The sequence below is a fragment of the Plecotus auritus genome (genome assembly GCF_963455305.1).
Source record: "Plecotus auritus genome assembly, chromosome: 6".
Lineage (NCBI taxonomy): Eukaryota > Metazoa > Chordata > Mammalia > Chiroptera > Vespertilionidae > Plecotus > Plecotus auritus.
In genome coordinates this window covers 137,155,619-137,173,995 of record NC_137773.1, presented here as the reverse complement: position 1 = coordinate 137,173,995, position 18,377 = coordinate 137,155,619, and positions in this window count along the sequence as shown.

Sequence of the window (18,377 nt, the reverse complement as noted above, 5' to 3'; positions counted from 1 at the left end):
GGACAACTTTCTTACATCAGATACAAAAATAAATTCAAAGTGGATTAAAGACTTAAATGTAAGACCTGAAACCATGAAACTGCTAGAAGAAAATATAGGCAGTAAACTTTTTTTCATCATTCTTAGTAATATTGTTTTGGATATGTCTCTTCAGGCAAGGGAAACAAAAGAAAAAAAATGGGACTACATCAAACTAGAAGGTTTTGCTGAAGAAAACCATCAACAAAATGAAAAGATCTACTGAATTCGAGATGTACTCAAATGATACATCCGTTAAAGGTTCATATCCAAGATATATAAGGAATTCACACAACTTAACACCAAAAAAACAATCCAATTAAAAAATTGGCAGAGGACCTGAATAGACATTTCTCCAAAGAGGCATACAGATATCCAACAGACATGAAAAGATGCTCAACATCTATAATCATCAGAGAAATGCAAATTAAAACCACAATGAGATATCACCTCACACGAGTCAGAATGGCTGTCATCAATAAATCGATATATATCTAACTATACTCTTCAAACATTTCCTTCCTAAGCATCACAATTAAGATCCTCCCACCTAGAACTTCATGTCTTTGTACTAGTCTAATTTTTGTAACCTGATATTAACAGCCCAATAATGCACATTAATGGCTAAGCATGACATAAAAATCAATAAATTATTATGGAGTACCCCCCACACAGAAGCAGCAATATAAGAGTTCATGGTCACACAACAAATCATAAGAGGGAATTCCTTTCTGCAAAAAAGTTAGAATCTACTGAGGAGCACAAAATGAGAATCCTCAACATGGAACACAGGAAAACAGAGGAACAGTTACATACAAGCAAGAAAATGCAGGTGGTAAGCAAAATAAATGCTGGTTCAGAGGAAGGATGCCCAGAGAGGGTAGCATATGACCTTGATCTTCATAATGGTTAGAATAGGGCTAGCCCAGAATGGATATCTAAAGAATTTCTAGGAAGGAGAATAGCATGATAAATATAACTGAGAAGGTAAAAAAAAAAAAAAAAAAAAAAAAAAGATGCATTTGGGAATAATAAATGAATTGATTTGTCTCTATATGAGACTGAGCCATGTTTAATGGGGGAGGGGGTAAAGCATAAAATTATTCAAATTTGAGTAGGGAAAGCTTTCCTAACTTGAAAGTGTTGGCTAGAAAGTAAATTCAAGAGTCTTGCCTCTTCTCCTTTGATACTTGCTGCCCTCATCACATCTAATCCCCAGGTGAATACTTCTCCCTGTGAACAAATTTTTCGCCCTCAACCTTGACCACAGGGCTACCTGAAGCCAGCTGGACATTAGATCTATAAACTTTCTGTAGCTCGACGAATGAATACCAAGTTTTTCACTTACATGCACATTATTTCAAATGTGTGCAAATACTTTAATATAATTCAACAATATCATCAACCAGGCACAAAATCAGTTATAAAAACTTTTATGTCCCTATGTTCTGTTTTCAGACATTCCAATAAGAACCTTACGTAAACATTTTTCTCCAACATGGCAGATACAACAATATTTTGAAGACATGACCAACCAAACATATAGTCAAATCAGATGACAGAGTGTCCTATGACTGTTGAGGATGGGATACAGAATGAACATGACCTAGACTTTGAGTGCTATTACAAAGTTAGACATCCAGACTAGCTATATTCTTTACCTTGTTCATGCAATAGTGAAGGAGCCTATGTCAGTGGTCAGCAAACTCATTAGTCAACAGAGCCAAATATCAACAGTACGACGATTGAAGTTTCTTTTGAGAGCCACATTTTTTAAACTTGAACATCTTCTAACACCACTTCTTCAAAATAGACTTGCCCAGGCTGTGGTATTTTGTGGAAGAGCCATACTCACGGGGCCAAAGAGATGCATGTAGCTCACGAGCCACAGTTTGCCGACCACAGGCCTATGTAATCTCTCTAGTCAACCACACATGCCAATCACCAGCGAAAGTTATTGCCAATATCTCTTTACTAACTAAGAAACCTTCTTGTATACATTTTAGCCCCCTTTATAGCGGGATTTCATTTAGGGGTATGTTAAGGTAGGGCTTAAAGTTATGTTACACATAGACACAAGCCCATAATACTTTTTCATATTGATGCATTTTCATGTAATTTACCACACATATAATTTAATACATTCCTTTTAAGAGTAAGAAAACCCCACTCAGCTATTTTCATATTCCATTACCCAGAATTTTTATACCTTCCCCTTACTTAATCAGTTATTTACAAGCTTTACCCTGAAAGCTAGAACAGAGGACAGAGTCCCTGAAGGGCCTATCCAATGAGAGAAGGGAAATAAAATGAGCATTCTGATAGAAAAAAGGTGGGGTATCAATGGTTCTAGGAATAATAACCCACAGTTACCACCATGTCCCAAACTCCTCTTCTTTCACTGGAAAATTATCTTGCCAAAACGGACTCAATCCCACGTACTCTTGCTTCGCCAAAACATACCTAAGAGTAAGTCCCTATGTACACAAACTCAGTTACTTCACAAATTGCAGCAAGGAGATTAGTTTGCTTTGCGAGGTCAGTAGGGGAGATAGAGATGGAGGATCAAGGAGCTTGGGGACCAGTCTTCCTACTTTAGGTAATTACACCAGAATAAAATGGCAGAGGGTCTAAGAGCATAGGGCTCCCAACTCTTTCTCATCAGTTGTGTGGCCCTGAACAAGTCACTTGAGTGCTCAGATGCCCAGTTTTCTCGTCTACAAAGCAGATTATTGTAAGAGTTGCTGCCAGCGTGAGATACATGTGATCACTGAATAAAAAAAATGAACCCTCCATGCTGAACACTGTAGCTGACACTCTAGTGAGCATTCAATTAAGGTAGCCCTGACCAGGTAAATGACAATGGTTCCGAAAACAGCCATTAATCACCGCTGAGTAGAGAAAACTTCTCAGTGTGAATATATGCCAGTGATAGCCTATAATGGATGATACGGAGCTAGGACTGGCCATCCTCTCAGGAGAAATGCCCACGGGGCCTGAGCTGAAGCAATCCAGGTAGTGGAGTGTGTGTGTGGGGGGGGGGGGGCGGGGGCGGGGTGCTTATGTGTGTGGGGAGAGTGAGGTTGTGCAGTGGTGGGCATTCTGATTACTCCTGGAGAACAATACAGTGAGGTTCAACCTAAGCTGTCAGTCATTTTTATATTGTTCCTGACACAATAATACAGATTAATGGGCTGAAAAAATGCCCACTTCAAATGCTTGACTTACATTCACAAAACATTCGCTGAGTATCTGAAACCAGAATTTCACCACATGTTGACTGCTAAAGAGGATCTACAAACCATGCATTGCTTTTTTTAAAATCACCTTGGAATTTCTTCCTCTGATTCCTTAAACTGGAGGGTTTGCCAAGGCAGGACTTCTTTCTCCTTCAAAAATCTAGTAAATAGGCATCTGTCACCAAAGCAACAAAGCAATCTTAATTACAGTTATTCAAACAAAGCCACTGCAATTCTCTATTTATTCCAACAAGAAAAATACTCAGAAGACGATCAATAAATCATGTTTTCTTTCAGAAAATTCTAAACAATTCATTAATGTTTTCCAATACACTATTTGGAAGGCAATTTCTGATTCAGGCTAATCAGACAGTCTTCTAATGAAATTTCAGATAAGATTGAACTCCACATTTCATCCTCAGAGAGCATCTGGGGTCAGGGCCTCAGGTGCTAGCACACAAATGAGGCCTGTGGGGAAGGCAGCTGGCTCTACAACAGCTCAACAGGCCCCACAAACTGAAACTAAACAGTTTCTGACTCTGTTGAATCATGTTTGCCTTTTATTCCCAGCTCAGTATAAGGAGACCCAACAATCTGATCTGTCAGCATGGGGAAAACAATAAGTGATAATCAATTACAAAGATTAAAATACATACCCATGTCCACACACATACAAACATATAAATAAAATCATGGGCTATTCTAAAATATTAACTGGTACAGCATTTTTAAAAATCTTTTTGTTGTGAATCCTCACCCAAGGGTATTTTTTCCATTGATTTTTTGAGAGTTGGAGAAAGGAAAGGAGAGAAAGAGAGAGAGAGAGACAGAGATAGAGAAACATCGATGTGAGAGAGACACTTCGATTGGTTGCCTCCCACACCCTGACCAGGGCTGGGGATGGAATCCACAATGCAGGTACATGCCCTTAACCAGGAATTGAACCCACAAGCCTTCATTGTGTGGGCCGATGCTCTCACCACTGGGAAACACTGGCCAGGGCAGTTTGTGTTTTTTTAATCTTGTATTATCTTATACCCAGGAGCCCTTCCCCATTCAACCATATTAGACTAGCTCGACTCCTTGCTTCAAGCAAGAGGAAGATAAGCAGAGCAACCAAATATCTCCTCCTAGTTTTGCCTTTTAGGGGTTTAGGTCCTGCAGGGAAAGAGAACAGCCCTGGCATAGACTACGGATTTGGGACACATGCAGTGCGTCAGAGCAAGGCTTCCAGCCTCCCACAGACAAATGTGATTCTCTAGGTGAGAGGGGGGAGAGAATGTAAAAGGGAGAGAGGCGAGCTGAGAACCAAAGGGGGGAAATGTCTAAGGGAATATTCATATATGTTATAACAATATATTGTTCTGTGTTTATGAAAGCCAACACCATCTTGGAGAATATATGATGGCAGACATGATTTTTTGTAGCCCTCAAACTAGATGCACTGTCCCTGGATTTGGAGGTACTGAGAGACAGAGACAAGAGGAAGGTGACCTAGACACTGAGGGGGCCCCAGGACAACCCCTATACATTGTCTCCCAAGAATGATTTCATTTGTCTATGACCAGTCCAGCCTAACGACAACATACACTCAATGGAATTGGGTCATTCCTTAGTTTTTGGATAGATAGGTGAATGAATCAATAAATTAGTTATTTTCAGTATTTCTGTTTCTTATACTTGAAAGACAGTGATTAAAAGTCTGGAATTCTGGTTTAATCCTGAGTTTAAATTGGTAATCTTCTGCTATCTAATTATATGATCTTAGTAAAGACGTTTAATTATTTAGATTGTCTCCTTATCTGTAAATTGTGACAATACTTTTGCTGCGAGGATTACATGAGAGGGTATGTTAAGTGCACTGTGCCAGGCACATTAATAGTAAATGGTACTACCACTATGGTGACTAGTTATTCTCATCAAAATACTTTGGAATCGCCCTGGTCAGTGTTCCCCAGTGGGTAGAGCATCTGCCCATGCACTGAAGGGTCACGGCTTTGATTTCCGGTCAAGAGCATGTACCTGGATTGCAGTCTCCATCCTGGGCCCTAGCCAGGGTGTGTGCAGAAGCACGTGCGGGAGGTACCCAATCAATGTCTCACATCATCTCCCTCCCTTTCCTTCCGTCCTTCCTTCCTTCTTCCCTCCCACTCTCTAAAAATCAATGGGGAAAAAATATCCTTGGGTGAGGATTAACAAACAAACAAATACTTTGGAATCAACAACATTTCAAACAAGTCAGTTTAGTCAAGTCAGAGCAGAAGACGTGGTTTAAAAAGTGGAAGTTGAGTAGCTCAATACCTGCAACCTCCTCATTTGTCCTGGGAACTGTGGCAAAGACTGAGGATGAGTAAGTGCTGGTGTCTGTCCTCAGGTGTTCACACTGGAGTGGGAAGGTGAGACACCCACACAAAGCACTGAAATACCTCCATGTGGGTGCCAAAGGGAGTGCTCTACAATAACAACAATGAGTGAGCAAAGAGCTGCGAGGAAGAAGGAACCGCTGTGAGCGAGAGAGTGCCTAGACAAGACATAGGGAAGATGGCAGTCATGCGTCCGCCATGAATGGACGGCAGACTTTCTCAACGTGAAGAAGAGGGGCACGGTGGAGCATGGCATGTTTCTAGGACGCTATGGAGAAACAAGGTGAAGATGGGTGTCTCACCCATATCCTTGCAGCACTTACCAGAAAGCTGCCTTTCACCTGCCATCCCCTGTGACCCTGTGCCTGGGGGCTTCCTGTGGCTGCCAGTGCAGGCAGCAGTGGTAGGAAATTAATATTCACCCCTGGAAGCTCTCAACATATGGAAGGTGATGAATAAATATCCCAGCTCCTTCACCCTCTCCCTCCCGAGTTGTCCTGAGTGGGGTTAGGTTCCAGTTGCCCACAGTGATGAGTGTGGAGTAGAATAAAACAGCCTTGGTCAGCTCCCTTCCCTGCTCTGTCTCCCTTCTCTACTCCTCTATGGGAATTATTAAATAAATGACTTCCACTTGAACCCTTGCATCAAGTCAAACCAAGACTGGCAGGTGATGGAGTTCAGTTCAGCCCAGATCTTAAGCACTTTCTATGGGTCTACACCAGGCCTCCCACTATGGATTCAGAGAGGAGCAGATGTTCTATAAGTCTTCACAAGTGCTTTACAAAAATCATTTCATTGAAATCCTCACTGAAACCCTATTAGACAGGAATCACTGTGCCCACTGAACAGATTAAGAGACAGAGGCTCAGAGAAGATGTATCATTGTTTGCTAGGTTGCTGAGCTGGGGTTGGATGCAGTGCTGTCAGATTCCACATTTCTTGCCCTCAATAGCTCTACCATCCTGCCTTTTCTTCCCTGTAGCCAGGTAAGCAGGTTATAATCAGGGAAAAATGCAAGATGAGAAATCTGCCTTCGTGTCACCAGGAACTGAGCCTGTGATGCAACAAAAACGTGGCTACTAAGTGTCTTCAAACACTTCCTAGACTCTAAGGATCAGAATATGTGCTTCATTGCTTATAATTCTAACTTCCCTGGGAGATGCAACTACAGGGAAAGGAGGTATTCATTCCTTAACATGATGAAAAAAAAAAAATGAGAACCCAAAGCACTGTGTGGAGTCTGTTTCCTTTATCTCAGTTTATGGATGACAAAGAAGTCCCAGAGAGGTCAAGGTGACTTGCCCAAGTTTCCAATTGTTCTCTGTCCCAGTCTCCTCTAACAAGCCACAGCAGGCAGCTCCTTCAAGGGAGAAAGGCGGACGCCAGCGCCTACCAGTAAGCCTTTAGTGGCTGAAATGTAGGCAAGGAGATGGAGAACCAGCCTCATGTGCTGCTCTTGGGCAGCGTTTCTCAAACTGTCCAGAGGGAAGAAGCAGTGTGGGTTTTATCTTGTTAATTTCCAATCCATTACAGATGAAAACTTCTGTAAAATACTAGATGCCACAGCAACATCAAACAATGGTTTAAACATTTCTAAACACTTACGCTCAATTTCTATACTTGTCATGGGCCAGGAATGCTTGTGGTTCAGCACTGGTTCTCCAACCACATCCACTGTGAGCAGCACAGTCCGCGGGTCAGGACAGACAGGGGCTACACATAAGACAGCATACAGGCCCAGCGCTGCAGGAAGTGGCGTGGTGCTGTCCCTCTCTTTTCCTCAAATATAACCCCTCTGTCAGCAATGCTTCCCGGGGCCACATCCAAGCCCCCATCCCAACTGAGCCCTTACACAGTTTCTTGCATGCCCAGAAGTCCTTCTTAAAAGTCTCCTACACCTGGCTCTCCCCTATAATCCCTCAATAAAAATGCCCCTATTGCCCTGCTAAAACAGAACACAAGGCAATCCCAGAATAAACTTAATATTCTGAAAACTATAAAACAACAGCTTCTAAGGTGGAGTACTTCTGTCCTGCGAGCATGCAGAGTGACCCACTCTGGAAGATGGCAGCAAATATAGCTTCTGTTTAGACTGATCTTTAATCCTCATCCTTTAAGCACGTCTCTTTGTAAGGTGCCATGAACAGTGTACTTACTATATCTGCATAGTCCATATAACAAACATACATATATCAGGTGACAGGATTTTTTTTCCAAGACAACAGTGCTCGATGAAAACAGAATTGCTTTGTAAATTTTAATTTCTCTAAGATTCACTGCAATGCCTTTTTTAAAAAGTAGGTTCTGTGGTCTCTGTATATTCTAGTTCACTGGGTCTGCAATGAGGCCTAAGAATGTGGGTTTTTAAGAATTACATGCCTCCCCCGCCCCCAAGTGATTCTGATGCAATTATCTCAGGATCACCCTGAACCATCCTCTGCGCATAAACAGGTAGAACATTTTGTCAGAAGGAACTGATATAGTTTTGTCTTATGTTAGTTAATGGGAACTTATGAGCAAGAACAGAATGCTGAGATTCCTTTAACAGTGACATTTTAAAGTAATTAAGTTCTATACTTGACAACATGGTCGCTGACTCTAAAACTCAATGCTCGTTAAGATTCCAAATGTAGAAATTCAGGGAGAGCAAGTCATTGATTCTGGACAATGCCAGCATCAAAGAGAACATGCTGTTCTTCTGGGGATGAGTCCAAATGGATGTCATGTTGGCCTGCAGAGAAACCGTTAAAACGTGGTACAACTGAAGAACGTGAAGCATGTTTGACTGACATGGAGCTGAGCTGACAGCAAACCAGGCAATTCTCGACAGCCCAGGATTGGAGAAGGGGTTTGTTTCCAGCATGGGCCGTGCATCTGAAACCTTCCACTCTGGAGACGGAAACCACAGGAAGTGTAGCTAATGGGATTGGTGTGACATCCTGAGAGTACGGCAGGTGACAGTTCCAGCTGTGATTAGTGAACGGACAGTCTAGCAAAGGGTAACAGAAAAGGTGGTCAAGAAAGGATATTCCTACAATTCCCAGCAGGAATTCAGTCGCTGGGCTGAGGTGTGGGGACCCACGTGGGCTCTTGACATTGGGGCAGCTTCTCCATGCTGAGTTTGGGAGATAAGGGGGAGATTATCAAAGCAGGGACTCTAGGGCAGCCAAGAAAGGCTGCAGATAGAAACTAGATGACAAACGAGGTGGAATATCAGTTGCTTGATCTGAAAAACCTAATCAGATTTTCTTTCTATTGTCCTGCCCCATTGCCTCCTACGAAGGCAGTGCTGGAGGTCAGGTCACAAGTTGGAACAGCCTGTCTGTGACAAAGACTGCAAGCCCTTTATCATGTTTGTGCCTTTGAAAGATGGACCAGCGTGTTCCTGAAAATGAGTAAAACAGCTTGATAAAGGACAGCTATGTTTCTCTCTAGGTTTAAAAGGAAGTCAGAAGTGCTTCCCTTCACATTTCCGATAGGCAGAGTGAAAACAACTCTACCTAGAAACCACATTCATCCTAATAATTAGGCTTTTCTAATGGGGAACAGACTTTGGAAGAGAAAACACTGTGATCTCTCAGGCATCTCTTTTCCCCTCCAGTTTGATATGTATTTCAGTCCTTCGGAAAATATGTTAAACGTTTGAGGTTGTCAGTGTGAGGAATGGACCTCCCTTCTCTACACTAATGGACAGAATCTGCACTTACTGCTCTTAGAGAACATCTAAACATTTCAAGGTGGCCAAGGAGAGGAAATCATTTTATTTTCCATTAAGCTTGTTTGTGGAAAAATAGCAAACTCTTGGCCTCAAAACTGCTTTTCATTTCCACCGACAAAACTTACTCATGCCAAATTGTTTTACAGTAATTGCAGCTTTTCAAATGGATTTTCAACAACACTCCAAGATGCATTTTCCTATGAGCATTTGTATTATAATTGTTGAAAAACAACATTAGGTTGGATGGGTCTTTACACAAACAAATCCATGGTATAGACATTGCATTAATTTTCTTTAATCCCCAGAAGGCAGACAACCATCTTCATGAAACTCCTATGTGCACAATTTTGCAAGCCATCTAAATTGTAATTATTATCCTATAATAAATATGTCCTCCTGTCTACTCTGCTATAACTAAAGAGCAACTTCACCCAACCTCACTCCCCCATGTAACACTCAGGGAAGTTGGTGATATATCACCCACATCCCCTTGATACGTAATCTTCCTGAACTTGTGGACAGCCTCTAAAGGCATGTGGCCATAACTCTAAGCCTGAGGGCTTTCCTTGGCTGTAGAAGGCTGCTCAGCCCTCACTCAGGGGAAAACAGAAGATCTGCAGAGTTATGACCTCAGGAAACACCTTCAACCAATGACCCCCAGGAGTTGACAGCATCCTTGCCCTTTACATGCAACGGCTCTGAGACATGATCTAGGTGATGTCTCAGAGGACCCACAGCAATAACCTGCTCATTAACCTTCCCTGAACTAGCTTCCTTTCCATCCACACCTCACTTCCCCACCCCGCTACTGATTCTTCCTGGGTTACCTCACAGTTTAACTGCTTTCATGTCATCATTTCAATCCTTAGATTCTGGAAAATCCACTTGAGGCAAAGACATTTTCCAAAAAAGTTCCAATGTGTCATTTTTGCTTCGAAACTATGCTTAGGACCTATGCAGAAAACAATGACCTTTATGTTTTCACAGGTGAGGAGTTCAAAAGCATGAAATGGCAAAACCTTTTTGGATGCCAACAATGCATGGCAGGTCCTGAATATAAAAAGATAAAGGGACCCCACCATGGCTTTCATCAAGATCATAGTCTCAACCCCATGACAACAAGTCTCAGGCTTTTTTTCTGTGGATTTCAGAAATGGGGAAAGCTCCTACATTTTGCCTTCTAAATTCCACTTCAAGATCTCCTGTCCTTCCATGAAAGACTCCAGACCAGTGGTGACCATGTTTGGTATCACAAACTCTGACAAAAACCTAATGAGATCTTTTCAGAAAAATATACATATGCATCTGCACACAACATGGTGCATATACTTTCAGAGATCGCCCATTCTTCTAAAACCCTATGTGCGATTCCCTTTCGAGATCTCTGGGCCTGGATAGAAATCCATGCTCAGGACCAGGGCTGTCCAATGGAAATACAATGCATGACACATATGTAACCTTATGTAATCTTTTCTAATGGTCACATTTTAAAGAAACAAAAAACAGATGAATTAGGCATAACACTGTATTTCATAATTTAACCCAATACATCTAAACTATCATTTTAATATGTAATCAATATAAAAATATTAATAAGCTATTTTACAGGTTTTTTATTCGATGTCTTCAAGTGCCATGTGTATTTGACACTTATGCACATCCTAATTCAGACGAGCCACATTTCAAGTACTTGGTAACCACATATCCCTAGTGGCTACCATATTGGACAGCACAGTTCTAAAGCAACAAGTAGTAAAGTCCTTTTCCCAACCTTCCTCTTCTCCATTCACACAGCCCTTCTGCCCTAAGAGCATCATCTCACCATGGAATATTCTGCGACTCTCACCCATCTCAAGTCAAAAATTATCTTACTGTCTTTCACCTTCCTGCTGTGAAATGCTCCTACTTAGCTTTCCTGTTGACAAGAATTAAAAAACCCATTCATGCTTTAGTGCTCACAATTGACAAGTTTTAGAGTAAGTATTGCAAGAAATCTTCTATTCAAATATCAACTCTGACCATTATCTTGTCATTTCCAGTGTTGAGGAAGGTTCTGAGGCTGCACTTTGGACTTAGCAGGAAGGAATGTAATGATTTATTAGTCATGTTGTCCATTGGTAAATAGTTGGGTGGATAACATATGAGCTACATTTGCACTGATAAAAGGTACTCATATTTTATCTGATGATTCCTAAATAACCCAAAGAAGGTAGTCTTCAGTGAAGAAATTTCAGGCATGTGCACTAAGCAATTATTGATCTATGCTTTGATTTCTAAGAAATTTGTAGACTATGCAACATGATTAAATATATCAATATGGATAGATATGGCTATGGATATAGATGTAGATATATCTTCTCTAGAATGGGGGTAAGCTAATTTATGACTTGGATGAGAACAGAATTTTGAGAGGAACACAATAAGCTAAAGAAAGTTATATGGCAAGTTTTGTGCTAACAAGGATCAGCAATACCACTAAAATGCTCTTCTGACTACCTTCTTGAGAAGTTATGAAGTGGGCCTCATCCATTCTTTAATTTAATTCTCATGACAACTTTATAAAGTTGATTGGTGAGGAGAAATTGCCCAATGGCCAGATGAAGATCCTGTAAAATGCAAAGTGATTGGTATTCCCAATGTAAGAGTTTTCATGACTTCTGGGGACATTCTTTCCGATAGATTCCACCAACACTTCTATTACAGTCTCTGTTTGCCTCTGGGATGTTATCCTTTCTACCTTGGTTTGAAAGTGGAGTTAGAAACCCTGCAAATGGCCTTTTGTTCTCAAGAGCAGAATCAGGTAGTTAATTGGCTCTAATTATAGTAATTAAATCCACACATTTTCCTTTTCATGTGAAAGGAGGTGTTTCCAGGCAAACCTCCTCCTCTGCCCCACACAGGCTATCGATAAATGAGTTTTCTTTTTCACCTTATTTTTAGCACTATTCTAAGGTTGTGCCAATGAGAAACATAGGTGGAAGGAAACACTTTGAGGTTCAAGGACGAGAAATATTTGCTTCCTGCAGAGCTAACTACAGACCATTAGAGAAGCAAGCAGAGCCCAATGTCAGCTGGGTTCACCCAGTCCTCTACAATTGAAATGAAGTTGGTTAGAGCTCCATCTAATGACTAATGGGACACTTGTCTACTGCCCAGAATGCTCTGGGAATTTGGGTAGTGATGTGTAGATTTCTCTTAATCAACTCTGACTGAAAATTCCTGAATTAATTGTAGTACTTTTGCTCCAAGTCTCTCCATAATGAATACCACCACCTATTTCCCCACCCCCCCCATTCCACTAGCACTGAGCTATGTGTATAGTAGACAAGCGGCAGGGGGCGGGAGGGTATGCAGCAGAAAGAAGGAAAACTTTCCATTACATCAAATAACAGGACTGAATGACAGACATCCCTATTTGGAGGACTATGGGACAACACTCGAACGGGAATTCTGTTTGATCCTCTGTGTGTTTGGTCCCATCTCTCCATTTTCCTGAACTCTTCTCTCTTGCTGTATGCCCCATCATGAAAGCTCCCATACATTTATTACACAGGAGAGGTGAACTACTTCATTGTGTCAAGATCTTCTTACAGACCATGTGCTAGTCCTTCAAGCCCCACCGGGAGGGTGGGGGGAGGGAAGCAATGGATCATTCTATCACTTATCTCTCTTTAAACAGTTGAAGTTCCCGACTGGTGCCAACTATTTAAGTAACAGAAAGTGTATTTATTTTTACCTTGTGTTTGATCAGGTTCCCCAGAGGCAGATCCTGGGATGATAGTTTACATGCAAGTAATTTATTAAGGAAAAGTCTCCAGGGGAGACTGGTAGGCACAACAGGGAAGAGGAAGAAGCCAAACAAATGTGAGATCACATGCGAAATCTTTCAGAAGCCTGGGAGCTCTGAAGCATTAGCTATGCCACAGAGTAGTCCTCAGCACGGAGTACCTGTGAGCCACTAGCTGAGGGCCACCCAGCCACTTCCTGGGCATTTGTGAGTCCAGAGTAGCTCAGGTAGTCTGAGAGGAGACCTTCAAAGATAAGCTTGGGTGCTGGTTGTTAGAATCAAAAACATTCAGGGAAAGAATGAACAAAAATATTAAATAGGAATCCCACAGGATCTAGATAGAGCACTAACATTGCCCATGGCATCTTTAAGCAGTTAAAATATCTTGGCATATTTTTCCTCCATATTCTCAATACACTACCATACACATACCCAGGTACCACACTATCCAGACCTATCCTTCCTGTTTTATACTCACCACTCCCTCCTCTAGAAAAATTTACCCATCCAGTATCGGGTAACCTTGATATGTCCCTTGAAACAGTAAGCTCACTCCATCTTCAAGTCTATGTACCTGGATGTAAAGGTGTGTTACTCCCCAAGTAACATATATTAATTAATGCCTATTCCAGAAATGTATTCTAAGGCAATGACTCACTAAAATGGTGTCAAATTATAAACAACCTAATGCAAAATAAGGGGAACAGTTTTGAGTAGGTAGACTTTTTTTTATTTTCTTGGTGCCAGAAGCAAGAATACCTCGGGGCGAGTAAGTAGACTCTTTTAGTGCTATCTTTGAAATGATCAAAACCTTTCCACCACAAATAATACCTTGGTAGCCGTAGAAAAATTCACCATGGCTCACTATATCAAAGCATGATGCTTAGTAAATGGATCTCATATAATCTTTACAACAACCTTGAGGTAAATCTTGCAATTTCCATTTTGTAGAGAGTGAGGAAAACTGTGGCTTAGAAAGATGAAAGAACTTATCAAAGAGTAGGAGCTAAAAAGTAGTGGACTTATTATTCAAACCTTGACAAGTATGCAACCAAAGTTCTTGTTGGTCACAATACTATCCTGTCCCCAAAAGATAACTTCCAGTACACAGAACCATTATACTCAAAACCACAGAACAAATCAGGAACCAGATATCAGGGGTAATGAAAGAAGCAGAAGATTGTCACTGTATGTTATTCATGAAAACCCTAATGGACAACTCAAATTTGAGCTTTTCCATTAAATATACTAGTAAATGTGTGCTTACGTTGTAACTGTTGTGCACTGCGCTCTCTCTCTCTCTCTCTCTCTCTCTCTCTCTCACACACACACACACACACACACAAACACACACACACACACACACACACACACACTCTACTCTTCACACTCATCTTATAGAAATACAAGATAAAATTATGTAGGAAAGGTAGGTTCAAAACAACTTTCCTAAAAACATTTCTTAAGTCCCTAGTTCTCTAAGCTAACTAAGATAAACTGAAGAAAATGAGAAAACAATATCCAACTTCTCCATATTTTGTTAAACTCTGAGTCAAAGAACTTATTATATCTCCACAACTTACAGAAAACTGTGAGCACTTGCATGTTATAAGTATCCACTGTGTAAATTTTTAGAACACAAAATTTCAGAAAAATAAGTCCATAAAATATTATAAAGCACAAAATAATTGACATGCAATGTTTGTTGCTGCTGGGCAATTGACAGCTGCAGAACGATATACAGAAAATGGGAAATAATTTCCAGAGCCTTCTGAAGTGACACCCCAATGATAAATGTTTAATAAAAATCATATCAGTGTTAAAGAAATTGATTATTACTGGCTGACCTTTCACCTCAAACTGCACTATTTTTGATAATGCTGAAAACATTTCAAAGGGAGCACTATAATGTATCTTTTTTTATGGCCTTTAATCCTTTTCATGAAAGAAATTTCATGGTGATGAATGGCAAAAGGGGAAAATAGAGAACACAATTCTGGGTATTTGAATGACACCTCTATCTGTATGAACTGAGAGCTACAGTTATTAGTGTATGCGGCTGAAGGTGGTTGCTCATCCACTGGAGAATCTTACGGTGATCAAGTAGCAAAGAGTAACTGTGAAAGAGTCTTCATGGTTTGCAAGATCTGGAAATAGTTGTTAAAACTCAACTTCTTCTACATGAGCAAAACCTTCTGATTTCTTCAGAGTAATCAGGATCACTAATATTTGCTTTCTGGAAGGAAAATATAACCTGAATTCCAAAACACAAGGGAGGAATATACGTGGTCATGTCCTTGGATGTGAAAGGATGCGTGTTAGTGGACTGAGGAACAGGGAAGAGGGAGGGTAGCTTTAGATCTTCCGATATTTTAACAAACATAAGCTTTTATTTTTCCAAGGACAATATTTATCTGTGTTCCAGGCACTTGGATTGTTTAACAAATCACTCTCAAGCACCAAGTTATGTAAAACAACCATTTTATTATGCTCATGAATTCTGAAGATCAGGGTTCAACGGGGACGGCTGCCTATGCCCCACATGTCTGGGGCCTCAAATGGAAGGCAGGAGGCGGCACATTTTTCTGTAAAAAGCCAGTTAGTATTTTCAGCTTTGTGGGCCATAAATACCATCCCTGTTATGACTACTCAATTCTGCTGTTGTGCAGTAGAAGCGGCAATTGATAATACATAAATAAATGCATGTATGTAGCAATGTCCCAATAAAACTTTATTTACAAAAACAGGCAACTGGCTGGATTTGGCTCCCTGTGATCACTAAAGGCTCATTGACTTGCATCTCAGGAGTTTGATCAGAGCTGTCAACATGGGGGGTGCGGGGGGGCCAGTTGGCGGCAGAGCGGGGGAAGGATGTGTCTCGGTTCTTCTGCATGTGGAACACTCCATGGAGTTATGCTCCATTTGGGATTGTTTGGGCTTCCTCTCAGCATGAAGACTAGGAGCTGGGATCCAAGGATGTGTCCTGATCCTAGGAATGGAGGGAAGGAGGAAGAGAGAGAGAGAGAGAGAGAGAGAGAGAGAGAGAGAGAGAGAGAGAGAGAGAGACCCCGTATCTGTCACCACTTTTTATTACCTAGTCTCGGATATCATGTGATATGATGCTGCCTTATTCTATTTGCTGAGGCCAAGTCTGTCTCAAAATCCAACCCAGGTTCCAAAAGAGGGGAAACAGACCCTGCTTCTTGCTGAGGAGGGGCAAGTTTTGAAAAGGACACATGGAAATAAAAATATTGTTCTGACCATTTGGGGGAAATACAATTTTCCATGGTCTCATTCAACAGACCAACAAATCTTTATGAGATACATACTGGTTATATATAAAAGGCAGTATCTGCCTGCAATAACAGCACAACAGGGTGAGAAAACAGCTTTGCAAAGACATAGATTTGCAAAGATAATCTGATATATAATATTACCAAGATATAAAAAACAGAACATGAGGAAACTACATAAAGTAATGCCAACATAGTCCTACACTGTAACACTTACACTGGGTCGAACATGGGGCAGAGAACTACAGCCCATAGGCCAAGACTGGCTGGCTGCCTGTTGGTTTGTGTGTGTGTGTGGATTTTGTTTTTTAAATGAAACTGTATTGGCACACAGACGGGCTCATTTATTTCCTTGTTGTCTGTGGCTGCTTTTGTACTATACAGCAGAAGTGAATAGTTGTGACAGAGGCCAGTTTGCAAAGCTGAGCATATTCACTGCCCGAGGTTCGTTACAGAAAGCAGTTTGCCAACCACTGATCGAAAAGAACAGTCTTCCAGGAGTCAGACAGGAAGGGACAGAGGGGAAAGCATGTGCAAAGGCGAAAACTCCTGCCAGGGCCAGGCCCTGCGCAAATGGCGTTTCCTGAGCTTGTTAACTGTCAACCGAGAACTGTTCAACCTTTTACTTCTTCATGACAATGCTCAGACATTTCACTTATGCTGGATGCAACATTTGTCATCTGCAGACTTAACAGAGCTGTGTGTGGAGAAAGATTCAGAAATTCATAGGAAATTCAGAAAGAAATGCATCCACCAGAGATAAAGAAAAACAATGCTTGCAAGGAACCTTTTTTTCTGCCAAGGGCCATTGGATATTTGTAACATCATTCATGGGCCATACAAAATTATCAACTTAAAAATTAGCCTTCTATATTTGGTCAAACTTTTAATTAACTCACCCCTAATGCCTTGGCAGAGCCAGACCAAACTATTTCACGGGCCTTATATGGCCCAAGGGCCAAACGTTCCCCACCCCTGTGCTAGATACTTGCCACATTGGACGTATATCTTCTAGAAGGCTAAAAGGCTTTGCTGATCTCAGGGAAAAACTGAATCATACTTTCCCCTACTCGTTACCCTTATTTCTTGATATTTTTTCTCCCCAACCCACTCCTCCAAAGGATGAGTTATGGAATCAGAATACACAGATTTAAACCCCAGCTCTACTACATACTATGGGATAAACTTGGGCAATTTACTGCATTTCTCAATGCCTCGATTTTCTCCTCTCTAAATGGGGACAATAGCAGCATATTCTTTGCGTACTAAGCATTGAAGGCGTAGTGAAATAAATGTGGTGTCACCTCACTGTACTGTGTCCTTTTTTCTCTCTCAACTGCACAAAATGCTTGCCAGTTTACAACCTGTGCAGCCCACTCAGGATCTTAGTGGTGGTGACATCTCTGTGCTCTGAACACACTGGGAAGGTTTTAACCCTAACTCCAGCACCTGCCCTCTCTCCAAGCCCACCTCACATTGCCCACCCTGACCGCTTCGCTCCGCTGCGTCAGCCTTCCCCCAGTTCCTACGACTCACATTTTGCCCTTTGCTCTGCTCCTCCTGCTCCCCAGTATTCACCCTCTTGCTTCCTAAACTCATCCATTCAAGTCTCAATGCAAAAGATCCTACTCAAACAGCATTCCCTCACCTCTGGTGCTCAACTGTAATAGTGCCTCTGGCCAACCCTCAAAGAACCCATGATTTTTCTTTATTGTACTTAACAACATGGACTTTTGTCATGTATTTATATGTGCATTGAATTAATGCTTGTCTCTCTCACTAGACCAGGATTGACACACGTTGGTCTATAGCCAAATCTGGCCTACACCCTGCTTTTGTGCAGCCTGGGAGCTAAAATTATTTCATTTTGAGTGGTTATGTATCTGCATATTATCCTCCATTTTCCATGAGGTTCACAAAGTCTTACATATTTACAATCTGGTCCTTTTCAAGGAATGT